The 18302-nt window shown below is 36.0% G+C and overlaps 1 pseudogene across 1 annotated transcript; it reads right to left on the bottom strand.

Annotated features, from left to right (window-relative positions):
- Positions 1-362: 362 nt before the first annotated feature.
- On the bottom strand, positions 363-16690 carry LOC306869854 (telomerase Cajal body protein 1-like; annotated as a pseudogene). The gene is made up of 8 exons: positions 16653-16690; positions 9096-9307; positions 7553-7764; positions 7312-7415; positions 7086-7219; positions 6378-6488; positions 828-972; positions 363-470 (listed from the first exon to the last, which is right to left on the bottom strand). The product of its transcript is annotated as a telomerase Cajal body protein 1-like (transcript).
- Between the last annotated feature and the right edge of the window lie 1612 nt (positions 16691-18302).

The following is an 18302-nucleotide window of genomic DNA, read 5'->3' as shown; positions in this document are numbered from 1 at the left end:
CTTTGAGTATCTGGGGACTCCCAAATCTGATAGACTGAGAGTGGGCCTGCTAGACCTTGCATGGGCTAAGGAATTGTCCTAATTTTATACTTTGTAATTGTTCTTGCCAATATTTGTTATTTGTAATATATTTCTCTCTTTTTTATTTATTTATTTATTTAATTATTACTATTTTTTCATTTTGGAGCGAAGTGGATAATTTGTTTGTTATTAAACATACTGGTTTAAGCTTTGTAACAGAAAAAGTTCAATAAAAATATGTTTTAAAAAAAAGGGATAGATGAACAGATGATGAAGATATTGGGATGAAACTGGAAAGTGGGAGATGGAGAGGTAGAGAGAACACAAGGAGACAGCGGGCGTTAGGGAGGGAGAGAATGAAAAGGATGGATGATCAGTGTTGGCAGGGCAACTGTACTGGGCTTTTGAAAAGGAGAGTCATCTCTGAGTTTGGCTGCTGCTTGCTTTCCCTGGAGAGCAATTACACAAGCAATTACACCCTATTACAAAAGCTCTTCTCATTTCTCTGACACAATGGCAAAGCTTTGACTGCTACTGGCGTTGGAGATTCGTTAAATCTGACACTGCAACAAGGAAAGAAGTTGAGGATTATGCTGCTGCTGCTGGACAGGGAAAAAGAAGTTGAATTAGAAGCTGACTCTTTTTATCAGAAAGTTTTAATCAAGTCCTAATAAAATCTCTCCGGACTGCTCCCCTGGAGACTGAAATATGGCTTTTTAAATTCCAGGAGACAGAGTGTTACAGTTTAATATGTCTGTATTAATTACTTTTTTGACATGGTTCACTTAAGGATTACAAATATTCACCTCTTCTTGGAGTCTAAGGGCAGCGCGTTTTTCCTTCTCAACCAACTGCTTAAATTCCTCCATGGCGGGGGCGTCAGGCTGCTCCCGTCCAATCGCAGGCCGTAAATTGACCAAGTTTGAGGCCAACTTTAGGTGGTCATCTGTTCTAGCATTGGGAGATGACCATGGACATAACTGTTCTCCTAGTTCTGAAAGAAGATGTGGCTTAAAGGAGTAGTTCACTTTTAAAAAAACTTTTGCTGAGTTGTCAAGATGTCCATGTCTTTCTTTCTTCAGTCGAAAAGAAATTAAGGTTTTTGATGAAAACATTTCTCAATATAATGGACTTCATTGGGACCCAAACGGTTCAAGGTCCAAATGACAGTTTCAGAGCAGCTTCAAAGGGCTTTAAACGATACCAGACGATGAATAAGGGTCTTATCTAGCGAAACGATCGGACATTTCAAAAATAAATAAAAAAGTTTAAGTTTTATAAGCACAATTGCTTGCCTTGCTCTGTTCTGTGATGCACGTTCGTGACGTCACGTAATACGCAATTACGTGGAAAAGGTCACGGATGACTTAGGCGGAAGTACCGAGTCAGTGTTTACAAATGTGCGGAAGGAGGACCATATACACATATTCAAATGTCTTTGTGTCAGTTTATCGTTTAAAATGCCCATTTGTGCGTATCCTGGGTGTTTTAATATTAAAAAGCCTACTGACTCGGTACTTCCGCCTACCTCAACCGTGACCTTTTCCACGTAATTGCGTATTACGTGACGTCACGAACGCGCATCACAGAACAGAGCAAGGCGAGCATTTGTGCTTATAAAACTTAAACTTTTTTATTTATTTTTGAAATGACCGATCGTTTCGCTAGATAAGACCCTTATTCATCGTCTGGTATCGTTTAAAGCCCTTTGAAGCTGCACTGAAACTGTCATTTGGACCTTGAACCGTTTGGGTCCCAATGAAGTCCATTGTATTGAGAAATGTTTTCATCAAAAACCTTAATTTCTTTTCGACTGAAGAAAGAAAGACATGGACATCTTGGATGACATGGGGTGAGTAAATTATCAGCAAAAGTTTTTTTAAAAGTGAACTAATCCTTTAAGCATGAAAATCAGTGGTTGAAACAGGTGGCAACTGATCGTAATCTTAAAAAATACATATGGCTGTTAAATAATATATGTTATAAATGAAAGATCTTATGCATGCCTCATGAGGAAATGTCTCAGAAGCACATAGGAAAGAAAAAACATAAATGTTATGTCTAATATCTCACTCGTTTATCAATAAGACAAGATTTAATGGAGCACAAATGAAAACTTTGGTTTAAGTCTTTCCACATGTTTCTCCTGTGGAAAAAGACCCACATGTCTCCTCCTAGAGTTTCAGAAAAAAAAAAGTTTCAAACTGTTCTCAGATTTGCCAAGATACCAAAGTCAGCAATGTAACAAGATTTTTAGAAATATTTTTCATCAAATTCTTCCAAGACTAAAGTATGTAAGAATTTTTTGTCCACATTCATTTACAGTTCTATACAAGTAATGCCAACGACTATCATATTTGTCAACTTTTTATTTATTTTAAGAAATTTCAGGAGAAGCATTAGACACGATTAATACATACTGTAAATGAAACATAACCAAAACATTTAGTTCACCCAGGAATAAAAATAATGTCATGTTGTACCAAACCTGCATGATTTTATTTCTTCTGTGGAATATTAAAGTATTCCATAAATTATAAATATTTCTGAAAACTTTTTTTTTCATCCACACAAAGTCAGTGGGGACCAGTGTTGTTTTGCTTTTGAACAGCAAAGTCATGCAAGTTGAGGGTGAATATAATTTTCATTTTGGGTGAAATATTCCTTTAAGACTTTGAGTAAAATGTCTTTTTGAGTTCTGATAGAGCAAGTTCTAAGCAAGTAGACTTTCCTTAGGGTGATATATATGTTTTTGTTTCTCTAAAATACATAATTTTTCTTCTTGTGCATGAACTCAAGTATAAATTTGACCTCTCTTTCTACATTTCTGTCTTTGTTAGACAGAAGTCCAGTAAAAGACACTGCGGTTGTAAATGCCAGTCATTAGGCTGGAACGTGGGGAGGTTGATGGCACTGATTGCTCGGTGTTTTGCTATGGTTGTCCAAGGCAGAGAATGTTCTGTGCTGCCCTTCAGAAAATTCAGATTACACTACTGGAGGAGAACCTAGATGTGACCTGGTACGTACTAATGAAGGCATGAAGAGATCATATGTTTGTGTAGTATTAAGGCTACACTCACCCAGAATGTGTGTGTGCAGCACTCTCTGTGTGCTTAGACTTGTCCTGTTCACCATCTTCTCAAGAGACCTCCTGTCCCACATGTCGTCTTCCCAAACACTGCACCCTTGGTCCACACAGCAGCACCAGAGATTGGCTCTTAAAAACTCACAATTTCCTGCCCTCCACCACGTCTTGTTCTCTTTTGGATTTGTCTTTTCTTTCAGCCTTTGACTTGCTGATGGTCGCTTAGCAACATGGACAACAAAACATCAGACTGTGCTGCTTAGCATTCAAGAATGATTTGATCCAAGAGATTTGAGACAAGATGCCTGCCAGCGTGTGTGTGGAAATGTTTTATGAGCAGCTTCCCACTGCACTAGTCATTTGAGAGGTTTTGCTTCAGGGTTCATGCTCATTTGTGAGTCACATTTTGTGCAATATGAAGAGACCAAAATGGAATATAATGCCCAAAATGGAAGCTCACAGATATTTTGAATCCAAAACATATGAGAAGATGTAGCAGAAATATTCTGAAACAAATTAAAAAATAAACCGAAAAGCTAAAATGTACAATTAAAGAAACATTATTTTTAATAATAATCATAATAATTTAAAATAGAATTAAATGAGTTTTAAATTTTCTAACCGTATAACTGTTGCGTGCCCATGCAAAAGTTGCTGCCATGATGCTAGCTGTCCCTATGGCAAATGCCCACTGGAGTGCCACAGGGCTCGGTACTTAGCCCACTTTCCTTCTCCCTTTACATCAAATCACTTATCCTCACCTCTAAAAACCAGGTATCCTCATGAATCACTGCATTTCTGGTTAGTATTAATGCCTGAATGAATGCCCATCATGTGAAGCTGAATTTATCAAAAAATGCTGTTCATCCCTGTGAAGAACAAGCTTTGCCAAGACCTCATCATTGTCTCTTTTCACCCACATAAAAAGCAAAGAACCTTATTACACTAAACAACTGCCTGTCATTTGCACCCACATACAAGTGAAGTCACATTTATGCTTTATACAATAGTTTCAAAGCAGCTTCACAGTAATAAACAGCAAAACAACAATGACAAACTTAAGAATTAAAGAAATTCTGCTGTAAAACAGCTCTAAAACAAACTGTGTCATTATTGAGCGCAAGTCAGTTTAGTGTTGATTCAGTTCAGTTCAGTTCAAAAACTGTCAATGCTGCAAAATCCATCCATTATTAAACAAATTCAATTCAGCTGTGAAGACCTATGTAAAGATCAATGGCCATACCAGAAATATCAGATTTGTCCAGCAGAACATCCATCCACCAAGTCAGACTTTTTCTTAGACATGCAAATTAATATTTTATTGTCAACATATTATCTATATATATCTATATATATGTATATATAAAAAGTACCCCCCCCCCCCCCCCAAGTCCACTTAAACACTGCTCCTTCACAATCGACTGCAAGTTTGCATACATATGTCAGTTTTACAGTAAAATCGGAGCATCTAAGTTTTCACATGAGAACTTGCAATGCTTTATTCCATCCCAAAGCAGAGATGGTTTATAAGCATATGATTTTTCTGGTATTTTTAAATGTTCTGAAAACTTGAATTTAGGTAAAAACTGTTTTAATACATTGTATTGTCCCTTATCAATGCAAAGTCATCACAAAATGATAAAGATTCATGCTGATATACCAAAACCTCTTGTATTGGGATTATCCAAATTGAAGGAAATCCCCATATAATCCAATAAACCACAAAGTCCCTGCCCTACATATTTTTTATTTTCCTATAATCTACTTGCAATCAGATTGTACATAATACAGAAGAAAACATCTAGTTACTTCCATTTTACCAAGACTTTTAGATTTAAAAACTTTTTTAATCTTTCGATTTTTAAAAATGTTCTTCACACAAAAGTTGAAAAAATATAATAAAAAAAATTAAGAAAATGAACATTAAGATTTGTTCTGAATTTGTTGTAATACAATACTGTAAAAAAACATGTTGCTCTTAAGAAAATACTTGCAAATTGCTTAGAATTAAAAAAAATTTTCTTAAGACTTCTGTGAATTAGGCCCATAATTGCTTTGAAAATCCACATGATATCTAATGTAAACAGCACAAATACAGGACATTACCCACCTAAGCATGAGCAATAGTAATAGTTATTACTACTGTCTTTAAAAACCATTAATTACAGAAAAACTGTGACATTTTTGATATAAACAGGTTTAATAATCTTTTCAGCCACAGTGATCTACCTGTTGCAAATGGTTCCTCTGAGCAGAAGAAACCACAAGCAGACCTGAATGATGTGGCTTACAAACCAGAGAAACTGTACAAAAAAGGTTTGCATTATGCATTTGTACAAACAGTGAATGTAATATGATATTCAGCACTCTGACTAGAGCATGTTTGGCAAGGCTGAAACATTAAAACCCACTGCTTTAAAGAGTAAATTACAGGCACAAAACACACACAAGATAAAGCTGTAAAAAGTGTACATTTGTAAAAATGCACACCATTGTGTCAAGATGACAGCTAACATTAGAATATGCACAGGCTCTCTCTCTGACACATACACAAACAAACATAAACACAGGTTATTATAAAAGGGAATGCGCAGCCTCAGCTAAAGCAACGAGGCCCACTGAGAGGCAGGAAAACAACCACCTTCACACACAATGAAGCAGATTACTGGCTTACAAAAATATATTCACAGCTGCCCACTCTAGCTCTATGGCACATTTAACATAAGATAACTGTCTCACTCCATCACACACAGCCTTCTCATAGTCAAAATCATAACATACAGGGATTAAACCTGCTCCTGAAATAACTCCTCTGCATTCATTGACAGTCCTTAAAGTAAGTCCTAGACAAGGCTCAACGTGTTTCCTGAAAACCGGCTTTACATGGTGAAAGGAAAACAAACCCAATGCAAATCGGAAAGGCTGCACTGCTGCATCAGAAACCTGAGAGGCACTCCAGCGACGACAGGGCATCCTGAAAGCATTGCTGGTAAACAACGTAAACATCAATTTAGGTACCCGTCCAAACAAAATGAAATCTATGAATGAATTATTCATATTTCAGATCAGTGTTCCGGGTGATCATAATTCGCTGTCAGAACCGGTTTAAATTCAATGGATTTTGGAGGATTTCAGTCTTGTCTTTTACTCATTCATTGATTGAGGTTTACAAACCCTTCAACGTGCAAAGAACAAAAAGCCTGGAGGATTTTAAAAAGGGACAATTCTACAATTAAAATTGATGCACAATTACAATCTTACCACTTTTCACCTAAACAAGTCGGACGCCATTTGATGACATGATGAGTCCTCGCTGTCAGACGGCCAGCAGAACTTACGCTGACCACTGGACGAAGCCACCAATGGCATGAAAGGGTGCACGCTGTAGAAATGAGAAAGTAAGAAAAAAAGGGGGTACGTAAAATTAGCAACTCTTCTTTTTTTAACTTTCTATTCTTCACAAAATATTAAGCAGCACTACTGTTTTCAACAGTAATAAGAATTTTTTGAGCATCAGATAAGCATATTGTAATTTCTAAAGGATCTTGAAGTAATGGAAAACACTTATTTTTAAACTGAAATAATATTTCACAAAATGAATGCAGCCTCTGTGATCATATGATAATTTTTCTTTCAAAAATGTTACAAAAACCTTACTGACCCCTTTTTTTTAAAAGTAGTGCATGAATACCACATGAATTGATAATAAGCTTTTTAAGTTCTTAGTAAAAAGTACAAATTATAATTTCTCTCATTTTAATAAATGTATTTCAGAGGAGACTAAAGGTTGGGTAGGGGACAAACCCAAAATAGGGAAATTCTGCGGCAAACTTGAAAATGAATTACAGAGCCACAATAAAAAAGGTGAAGTGATTATCCATGAAAGCTATGATTTTTAAAGAGTTTGAACATTTTATATATCACTAAGTTTTTAATTTCATACATTTTATAAATGTTATTTAAATACAGTTAATTATACCTGATGCCATTAGTACAATCAGTGTGCGCCTGAAACTGCAGCAGAGGTTGTAGTTCCCATCAGGTGGCGCTGTGAGGGTGTCCCACACTGACACCACACCATCTGTGGCCCCACTCAGTAGATATCGGCCAGATCTATTTCAGACACACAAATATCAACAGCAAAACATAAATGGATCTAATTACTATGCTGTCATTTTTAGTAAACTAGTATATCTTTATCTTACTGGTCCAGGTCAAAGTAGATACACTGGTTTGTATTGACGTTTCTGTGCATGGAGAACAGAACTTGTCCTGGATCTCTGAGGTCCCAGCACAGGATCTCTGAATCCTGGAAGCAGTGACACATAACATTAGCTGGAGAGTTTAAAACATGTAAACAAATAACAGTGTTTCTAATTGGAGGATGTATCTGTCATACTGAATTTGGTCATATAAACCTGTGAGAGACAGAAGTACAGCACTGACCATGCGGCCGCCTGTGTACAGGTGATAGCCGTTGGGTGAGAACAGCAGGTGTGTAAGGCCTCCGTGGTGTCGAGCAGGCAGCAGAGCCAGCAGAGAACCGTCCGCACAGGAATAGGGCCCGGCCGAACGAGAGTACGACCCACAGGCGTACATGGACTGGCACGAACTGAAGGCAGTACAGGAGATAATGCCAGTCTGACTCTGTTTCTTGACTTAAAAAAGGTATAAAATGAGCGGGAAGAAAAATAGGAACAGTTACTTGTAATTAGTTTGGTTTCATATTAGAAAACCAAGAAAAATCATTGAAAAATGAGAAACTACAAAACGAAGTGTCCAGACGAGGAAGAAATTTTTCCAGAAAAGGAAAAAGCTGACTTTACTTAGTCTAATTCATTAATTATTAATTAAATAATTAATATAGGATATATAATTAATATAGAACAATTCAAATAGAATTCATCTGATGTGCAATCACAGGTGCACACTACTGTTCAAAAGTTTGGAGTTGTTGTTTTAAGAAGCCTTTTGTGTTCACCAAGCCTATATTTATTTGATACAAAAACAACAGTAAAAACATGAATACTGTAAAATATTATTACAATTTAAATCACTTTTTTCTATTTGAATATATTTTAATGTAGTGTATTCCAGTTATGGCAAAGCTAAATTTTCAGAAGCTATAACTAGTCTTTAGTGTCACATGATCCTAACATTGATGAAAAAAAGTTGTGCTACTTATATATTTTGGGAAAATTTTTGATTGAGATTTTTTGATGAATAGAAAGTTCAAAAGAACAGCATTTATTAGAAATGGAAATGATTTGTAACATTATAAATGTCTTTTTATCAATCGAGAGCATCCTTATTGAATAAAGTACAGTATTAATTTATAAAAAAAAAAAAAAAACATCTGACCCCACACTTTTGACCGGTAGATTATGTATATCAGATGCTCCATAACAACTTGGTATGTGGCTCATCCAATCAGAACATAAACATGGAACTACATTATCAATTTTACAAAATCATTTTTGAGTCTTTTTTTTCTGTAAATAAAATGTTACATAATTTAAAGGTTTTTATATAATCAAGCCAGATATTTGAAGAAAAAAGTCTCTTTTCATTTGCATCCAATTTTAACTGAAAACTATAATATAATATAGTATAATAGGCGGCATCCTTCAACCCTTTATCAGTCTGAACAAAGATCTTTTGTGTCACATCCAGACCAGTAATTACAATAGCAGTGTTGAAGCTCCATAAATGAGTCAGTCACTACAAACATGCGAAGATAATTACATCCACAGCCACTGTCTAGATCAGAGGCATGCATGCTGTGTTAGCTTAATCAAGCCAAATATGTTTCCCGCATCAATGTGTTTGGAAAGAATCCACCCAAACAAACAAAAAGAAATGAAATGGGATTACAGGCATTCCACACCCATGCCAGCCAGCCATCCGTCTTAATGACCCCGATTAAGAAGCGTTTGAAGAGTGAGAGTGATTGATGTAGCGGTTATTCCTCTACAAGAGGGACCCTCGCCCATGGTGGGCCTCTGCTCGCAGTCTCTCCCAGGACGGTCGGTGTGGAAGACCCTGACAATTTTGTCAAAGCCGCAGTAGAGCTGAGAGCCGTCAGGAGAGAAACAGATGAACCACTGATGTCAGTGGTTGTAGGGTCGAAAAGATGCCCGGAGGTCCCCGTAAAATGCATCCCATATGTGGACAGGGTTGTCTCGGCTACTGCTGGCAATGCTGAAGGGAAAAGAAAAGAAGGAAACTGGAATATGTTGCAAAATCTTACAACTTTCCCCAACGAAATCTATTGTTTTGGGAAAAACAAGAGATTGCAACATCAGACTTGACAGTCTGACTGGCTTTCTTTCAAACTCAAAACACAAAAGACCCATTCACAATAGATAATCTAAAATGAAGAGCTAAAAAATTTGAAGTGAAAAACAACGTCTACTGATAGATAAAAAAGGAAGCATATGAGTACATGCCATTCAAAAGTTTGGATAATCCCTATACAAGAGGTTTTGGTATATCAGCATGAATCTTTATTATTTTGCGATGACTTTGCATTGATAAGGGACAATACAATGTATTAAAACAGTTTTTACCTAAATTCAAGTTTTCAGAACATTGAAAAATACTACAAAAATCCTATGTTTATAAACCATCTCTGTGCTTTGGGATAGAATAAAGCATTGCAAGTTCTCATGTGAAAACGTAGATGCTACGATTTTACTGTAAAACTGATAAATTATCGGAATGATTTTTTCCAAATTATCAAAACACTTAGAAAATTATCAGCAAGTCACAATAATTTTTTTGCTAACATTCTTACAGTGTGGTCACATTAATTAATGCTCTGTGAAATTTTGCAGAAAAAAAATATTCCAATAGGTTTGCATAAGGGTGAAAGTTCCTTGTGCAGATTTTGTTCATGTTCAAGTCTGTCATGCAAATTGACCAAGCCGATCAACAGAAAGCTGTTTGTTTTGAAAGTAACTTCTGTGTGCTGCACTTTATACATCACTACGTTACAGACGACAAACCTTTTATGTCTACATTTTGTTAATGTGGCCACACATTTAAAGGCAAAATAAGTCCATTCGTATTCCCAATCGTAGGGATTCCTATTGAAATGACTAGATTTTGTGTGTGAAAATTCTTGGTAAATGTCACTACACCTTTAGGTACTTTATTAAGCGTTACAGTCACCATATAGTGCCATTGAATTCAGTCTACTCAACCGGATATTTATTAAATTATCTCCACTTGTGTTTCACAGAATAATGTCAAAAGGGTTCGGAATGACACGAGGGTGAAAAAATGAAGAAAGAACTTCTATTTTTGGGTGAACCATTTCCTTAAGTACAGATCCGTCGTTCTGTCTCAACAGGAGGGCAACAGTTTAAAAGTGTATAATGAGAAACTACACCAAAATGACTTGAGTCGAGATGGAGGAAGTAAATGACATGAATACTAAGCACCTCCCCTGGAGGGAACGGCCAATCATAAGTCAGAGATAATGATCAACCCCTGTGGACATTCAAGCTGCTCTTCAGCCAATGGCAGCAGTCAGAATATTACGCTACGAATGCCTGGAAGAGCTTTGCTTGGAAATTGCTGCGTTTCATAATGCTTCAGAAATACCTGTAAACAATATCACTACAACCAGACACAAGATGACAGATTATTACTGAGCAGGTCTCGTCTGACTTTTTTAACCTCATCCTCTTCATCTTTATGAGTTCTTTATGAAGTTTACAGTTCTGTCCTTGACCCACGACTTTGTCTGTTTTTTCTTTGTCATTTTCGGTCGCTGCAGGGCGGATTCTGTAATCCCAAACAACGTTTGATCAGAACTGACGCTGCGTGTGGGTGAAACAGCACATGCTACAGATAACGAGCCCTCGTTAGTAACCTGCCGCAGTGACGACTTGCATTGATTTGGACTGATTTCGGTTCCTTTGCCTTTTGTCCCACAAGAAACATCGCCATCAAAGAGGACATTAAACGAGAACTGAAGCGACAGAGGACTGGAGAGGAAGAAAGAGACCACTTACTTCCTCCCTAAAGAATTCCAGCACCACATTTAGTAAACCCTAACACACACAGAGTTATATACAGAGAGAGAGCTGGGAAAAATAACGTTAATTTCAGTGAAATTATTAGCACTGAATCAATTTTCACCACCTGAAGTAGCTATGCTTTTTCCTTTCATAACCTTTCACCAGAGTAACAGTATATGATCACACTTATTGTATTAATTGCAAAAACAAATGCACAAAATAAGTGAACGGAAAAAAATTTACTGACAGAGAGCTGACCGAACACTGACAGAGGCAGCGCATTTGTGACCCTGGACCACAAAACGAGACGTAAGTGTCAGGTTTTTTTCAAATACACTTTCCATTGATGTATGGTTTGCTATGATTGGACAATATTTGGCGGAGATACAACTATTTGAAAATATGGAATCTGAGGGTGCAAAAAAATATATATATTTGAGAAAACGTCTTTAAAGTTGTACAAATGAAGTTCTTACCAATGCATATCACTAATCAAAAATTAAGTTTAGATATATTTACTGTAGGAAATTTACAAAATATCTTCATGGAACATGATCTTTAATTAATTTCCTAATGATTTTAGCATAAAAGAAAAATTGCTAATTTTGACCCATACATTGTATTTTTGGCTACTGCTACAAATATACCTGTGCTACCACTTATTACTGGTTTTGTGGTCCAGGTTAACATTTATAATAATGGGTTCATGTCCATATTGTTTTAAGATCACTTAAAAGTTATGAATGTTTTATTTTCTGCAAATGTTAATAAATAATAAAACATGATAATTTGCCATTTAGGCTTGATTTTTAATTACAGTTGTGCTGTTAATTCACAATAAATGTTTTAACTTATATTAACTATAACAACTATATATATATATATATATATATATATATATGCATACACACAAAATGGATGTTGTTAGGCACAGTGCAAAGATCAGTCATATTTCAGAGCCAGAACTAACAGTTTTATTAATAGATGCAATCAAAACCACTCAGTCGCTCCAGAGGGTTTCGCAGAAAGTACAGGAAATGTGAGCAGCCTCAATAAATACAAGCCTTGAAATTTACATTCTGGGTTGAATCCAACAATCTCCGCAAGAGGAGGAGACAAGGCTCATCAGCACTGATCATAACAGAAGGGAAACACAGCAATGCTGATCCAGAACAATAGCAGCTTAATGAAACAAAACACAATCTCTTTAAAGACGTGCCATGTCTCTGGAAAGAATTAACTGGGCCACTTTGTAAACCAGGCAATGGAGATTGTGAAAAATGTGAGTGTGGACATCAGCAGTGATTGAAACTTGACCATGGTTAATCAGAGAATGTCAATCTTTTGGGTGAACTATTCCTTTAAAACCTTTGTCTAACCTTTCCTGATAGCCATGAATATCGCATTAGTCTTCACAAAGTATCAAGTGTCATTTTGTAAATTGAAAAGCGCCAGAAATATTGGAAAGAGCTTCTTCTGATCTTCCTCTAGATCAGGGGTCACAAACATTGGCATGTAGAGCCTGTTTTATTTTGTTATGAGCTGAATGAGAAGCCAAACACAATTATTCTCTGCAGCACAAACACAATAAAGCATTCACACGTTGCATATCAATTTGGACACAGTTACACAGGTCCAACTTTGTTAGCAGTACTGCCGAAAAGATAATAGCCTGCAGTTTGTTTTGCTTTTTTCCTTGCCTGCTAGCTTTCAAAACAACTATTGAGATAAATAGTTAAGACAACTATTGAGATAAATACAAAAGAAAAAAAAAATCAACCCCACACTTTTGAATGGTGTGTGTGTGTGTATATATATATATAGACACACGTATGTGAAAAAGTTTTTTTTGTAATTTATTCTTTAAAAAAAGTGAAACTTTCATATATTCTAGATTTATCACATGTAAAGTAAATTATTTCAAAAGTTTTTTTGTTATAATTTGATGATTAGAGCTTACAGCTCATGAAAGTCAAAAATCCAGTATCTCAAAATATTAGAATATTTCCTAACATCAATAAAAAAAAAAAAAATTAAAAAAAAGGATTAGCAAAACAGAAAAGTTCAAGTTCTTTAAAGTATGTTAATTTATGCACTCAATACTTGGTCGGGGCTCCTTTAGCACAAACTCCAGCATCAGTGAGGTGTGGCATGGAAGCGATCAGCCTGTGGCACTGCTGAGGCACTATTGAGCCTTCATCTCATCTGGATTGTTGGATTGACTGTTTCTCATCTTTCTCTTGAAAATATCCCATAGATTCTCTATGGGGTTCAGGTCAGGCATGTTGGCTGGCCAATCAAGCACAGTAATATCATGGTCAGCAAAGCACTTGGAAGTGGTTTTGGCAGTGTGTGCAGGTGCTAAAGTCCTGCTGGAAAAGGAAATCTGCATCTCCATAAAGCTTGTCAGCAGATGGAAGCATAAAGTGCTCTACAATCTCCTGGTAGATGGCTGCATTGACTTTGGACTTGATAAAACACAATGGACCAACACCAGCAGACGTCACGGCTTCCCAAATCATCACTGACTTCGGAAACTTCACACTGGACTTCAAGCAACATGGATTCTGTGCCTCTCCACTCTTCCTCCAGACTCTGGGACCTTGATTTCCAAATGAAAAGCAAAATTTACTTTCATCTGAAACGAGGACTTTGGAGCACTGAGCAACAGTCCAGTTCTTTTTCTCCACAGCCCAGGTAAGATGCTTCTGACGTTGTCTCTGGTTCAGAAGTGGCTTGGTAGCCCTTTTCCTGAAGATGTCTGAGCGTGGTGACTCTTGATGCACTGACTCCAGCTTCAGTCCACTCCTTGTGAAACTCTCCCAAGTGTTTGAATCAGCTTTGCTTGACAGTATTCTCAAGCTTGGGGTCATCCCCGTTGCTTGTGCACCTTTTCCTACCCAATTTCTTCCTTCCAGTCAACTTTGCATTTAATATGCTTTGATACAGCACTCTGTAAACAGCCACACCTTTCAGTAATGACCCTCTGTGACTTACACTCTTTGTGGAGGGCATCAGTGTTCGTCTTCTGGATCATTGCCAAGTCAGCAGTCTTCTCCATTATTGTGGTTTCAAAGAACAAGGAATTTATACTGTAGGGATGGTCATTAATTGAAACTCAAATGTAAATATTCTAATATTTTGTGATACTGGATTTTTGACTTTCATGAGCTGTAAGCTCTAATCATCAAAATTAAAACAAAAAAACAACTGTTGAAATGTTTTACTTTACATGTAATGAATCTATAATATATGAAAGTTTATTAAATTATTTTTTTACGATATTCAAATTTTTTGAGATGCACTTGCATACATACATATATATATATATATATATATCCATCTCATGAGCACTCAACAATAAACGTAGAACACACAACTATAATAAATTATCCATTCACCACCCTCACTTATTTTATTTTTATTTTCTCATTTCAAATTTGCACATACATACTTGACCTGTACATACATAGTTGTCTATATTATATATTGTGTTTTTGCTGCTTTGTACATTGCCTATTTGGATATTTGTAAATTATTATTTTATTACCTGTGTCCTGTCCTGTTGCTGTCTTTCGGTTTCACTGTGGAGCTTCTGTCCCTACAACAAATGCCTTGTATGTGTAAACTTACTTGGCCAATAAAGCTCATTCTGATTCTGATTCTAAATGAGGAATGAGGCTTTTTGAACTTCAAAAGCATCACAAAATATGACTTGTGAATTCTTTTGAAGTTTTACAACAAAATTCTATGAAGCTGCAAAGCTCTACTGATTGAGATGGCATGGAAAAGAGAGACCAATACATTTCAGTACAGGTTTGAAATTTCATAACTTTTTTAATGACATTTGTTTTTGCATGAACTATTCCTTAAAAAAAAACTTGAATGTGCATAATGTAGTATGAACATACAGAACTTAATGCTGTAATTTTTTTATTTTATTGTGACAAAACACATTTTTGTGTCAAGTATCTGTTGTCCAAAAAATGTATATATGTATGTATGTATATATATATATATATATATATCCTCCTGAGACCCAGCTATGGAGTTTTTGATGATTAACTGATGGACACCAGGACTAAAAGCATATTTATTGTGCATTCTGGAAGACATAACAATTGAATAGGAAAATTAATTATTTATTAATTGTCTTATGAAATATTAGATATTATTATGAAAATCTGGTCATTTATTACTCCCATTATGACAATTCTTTTTTCAACATGCTGTCCCAACAGCAACACATTAATATGCAAATTAGATACAGTATAGATACACTGTGTTTAATGGGAAAACCAGTTTATGGAATTTTTTACACACATACTGCATAAAACAAAATGGTATCTCAAATCATTTTGTTATATATTTTATAACATAGTTGAGTATAAAAAAAATCCTGAAACCTAAAAATGTATTGGTGATTTAAAAAAAAAATCCCATTGTTTTTGCCTTTTCGATGTCTATTCATGCCATTTTATTTTTAGAAAAACTTAGTCCTAGTGTCCTCTACAGAGGACATAGAAGAAAATATGAATAAAATGTTCATAAAATTTTATTTTTCTCAAAATAAAAGAAAGGTCTCAGGAGGATATATATATATATATTTTTTTTTTTTTTTTTTTTTTTTTTCTTAACATGCAACTCGTTTAATTTAATTAAACATAAGCCAAATATGAACTTGCATGTTTGTAATAGGGTCAGTTTTTTGAGTGAATCCCAGGAAATAAACATACCCTTTTTTGTAAGAATGGATACATTCGTTTTTCCAGTATTTTTAATGTAATGTATAAGTAATGTCCTAAATTTTATTGTTTTGAAAACAGAAATTGCTTTAAAAATTAAATTATGTCCACTCACATGATGTAGACCTCAGTGATATTAGTAGATTTATAAAATCTGTTATGTTTTACATAAAGCAGGTCACCTCGTATTGTACATTGTAAAAAAAAAAGAAGGATACTTAAGATCCATCTTTACTAAAAACCCAGTTGAATAAAATGATTTCCTCTGGGGGTTAAAAGTTACACAACCAAATCCAATTATATACATATATTTAAACATTTATGCTACAATCGACCATGGCTTGTTCCCTGGAGGGAATTGAGGCACTATTCTCTACTTTAATGTTACCTGACTATCTGTGATTAAAGGCAGTTATACTGAAAACATGAACAAAATTCAATGGCATTCACATGACAAACTATGAAAAAAATAAAGAATCCTGAACTGCTCAATTTCAATTTATTTCAGATCCCAAGAAAAATAACATCATCCAAATTTTTGGAAGGAACCAGCAATTCACTTTAAGAGAGCTGCCTAACTATAAAATTGGATGCATATGAAATACTAAAGGACAAGAGCCATGTAATTCTTTAAATATGGCAGTAGGAGTACCACATATGGAGTTTATGTCACATATTAAGACATCAGAGGGGCATATTGAAAGTGTGCCAACAGGACGCTGTAAATCAGACGTTATAAAGTGCTTTTAAAAAAAAAAAAGACAACGGCCTCACCTTCCTCTAAAGTCCCAGCTGCACCTTGGCTCCCACATGTGTCCGCTGAAGGAACCACAGGCGTATATATCATTTGTAAATCAAGACCTATATCTTCCTGCTCCAGTCGAGGCTGCTTTGCTGCTGGTGGTGCTTCCTCTTCTCCTTCCACCTCTTCCTGATGAAAAGCCTCATGAAGAGGTTCTCCGGCAGCTTCTGCATCCAGTCCTGCACCACCATCACTGCTCTGAGCTGCACCAGACATCCCGTTTTCAGAGGTATGTCTGTGTTCAGTGGCCTGTAGAACATGCACAATTTATATCATTTCAGTCATGGATTTCACATTCAGTAGCAATGAGTGTCTCTGACAACAATATGCAATAAGATATACAGTATTTTCTACTTTGTTGTAAACCATATCATTTATATTAGAATCAGTAAAAACAGTGATATATCTTATAATTATATATGACGACCGAACTTTCGTTGTTACGTTGTAACTAGTTACGAACTAGTTACGTTGTGACAACCGGAAAAGTGAAATTCCCGGATACGTTGCTACAACGTAACTTCGTGACGTTGCCAGTTCGTAAATGCGAAGTCGTGGCAACGTTGCGGATCAATAGTTGTGTGCTGGTAATCAGTTGGTAATTTTTTATAATTATTTATTTTCTGTGGGCGGACATGCAGTAGTTTAACCTAATTTATGTCCTCATATGCCCAAATTAAAAGGCTGTTTCAACAGCTGTGAATGATGAATACAGACTCGAAATGAATTTAATTCATTTATTTTGAAAAGCACACACATATGAACAGTAAAATACACCCAAATTATTAATAAAAACATAGGATATACAGCGAAATATGAATGAAAGCATTCAGGAGGTTCCGTGCTCAGCATCATTATAAACAGATATGCTATAGCATAATATTTGCTAGCAGACATTTCAGATAATTAAGGAAAGAAACCATAATCACAGATGTATAAATTAACAAAAGTACTTATGTAACATTAAACGCCCAACACGAAGGTAGGTGTAACAGAGGTGATGTTTATTTTTACAGGATGAGTGGGGAGTGTGAATGGTGAGGTGAGTCGTGAATTTGAGATGTCTTGCAGGTGATGATTCGTGCTTCTAAAGTGTCTTATCGTGTCTTCAGGTGCTGGCCGAGGCGGTGATGTGGAACACAGGAGAGCAGGGTAATCCGAGGACACACAGGACGGTCTGGAGACGGGGAAGACAACGAGGAAGAGAACAGGAGGTAAGTTTCAACAGGTAAGGATTGCAGAGGTAATAATCAACGTCTTGGAGATTGCCGGGCAAGAGTCCACGTTGCGATAACGCGTAGGGAGAGGGTCCACATTGCTGGAACGAGATCAGACACTGGGTGAATGGAGGTGAGTGCTTTTATGTGGTTGAACTGATGATGGTGGTGATGAGGTGCTGGTGCGGGTGATTAGTAAGCAGGTGCAGGTTAAAGTGATTGTGATGACGCTGGAGACAGGCCATTCTGTGACAACTTAAAGTAGACTGTATAAACATAATTTTTCGAAATAATAAATATTTAAAATATTGAAAATGTTTGTAAAACAGAACAATGACCAATTATAACCACATGTGAACATATTTCACACAAAAATTTTAATTCTGTTACTTACCCTCATGTCGC

The sequence above is a fragment of the Barbus barbus genome (assembly GCF_936440315.1).
Source record: "Barbus barbus genome assembly, chromosome: 1".
Lineage (NCBI taxonomy): Eukaryota > Metazoa > Chordata > Actinopteri > Cypriniformes > Cyprinidae > Barbus > Barbus barbus.
The sequence above is the reverse complement of the archived record's forward strand: the minus strand, read 5'-3'. Positions and strand labels throughout refer to the sequence as shown.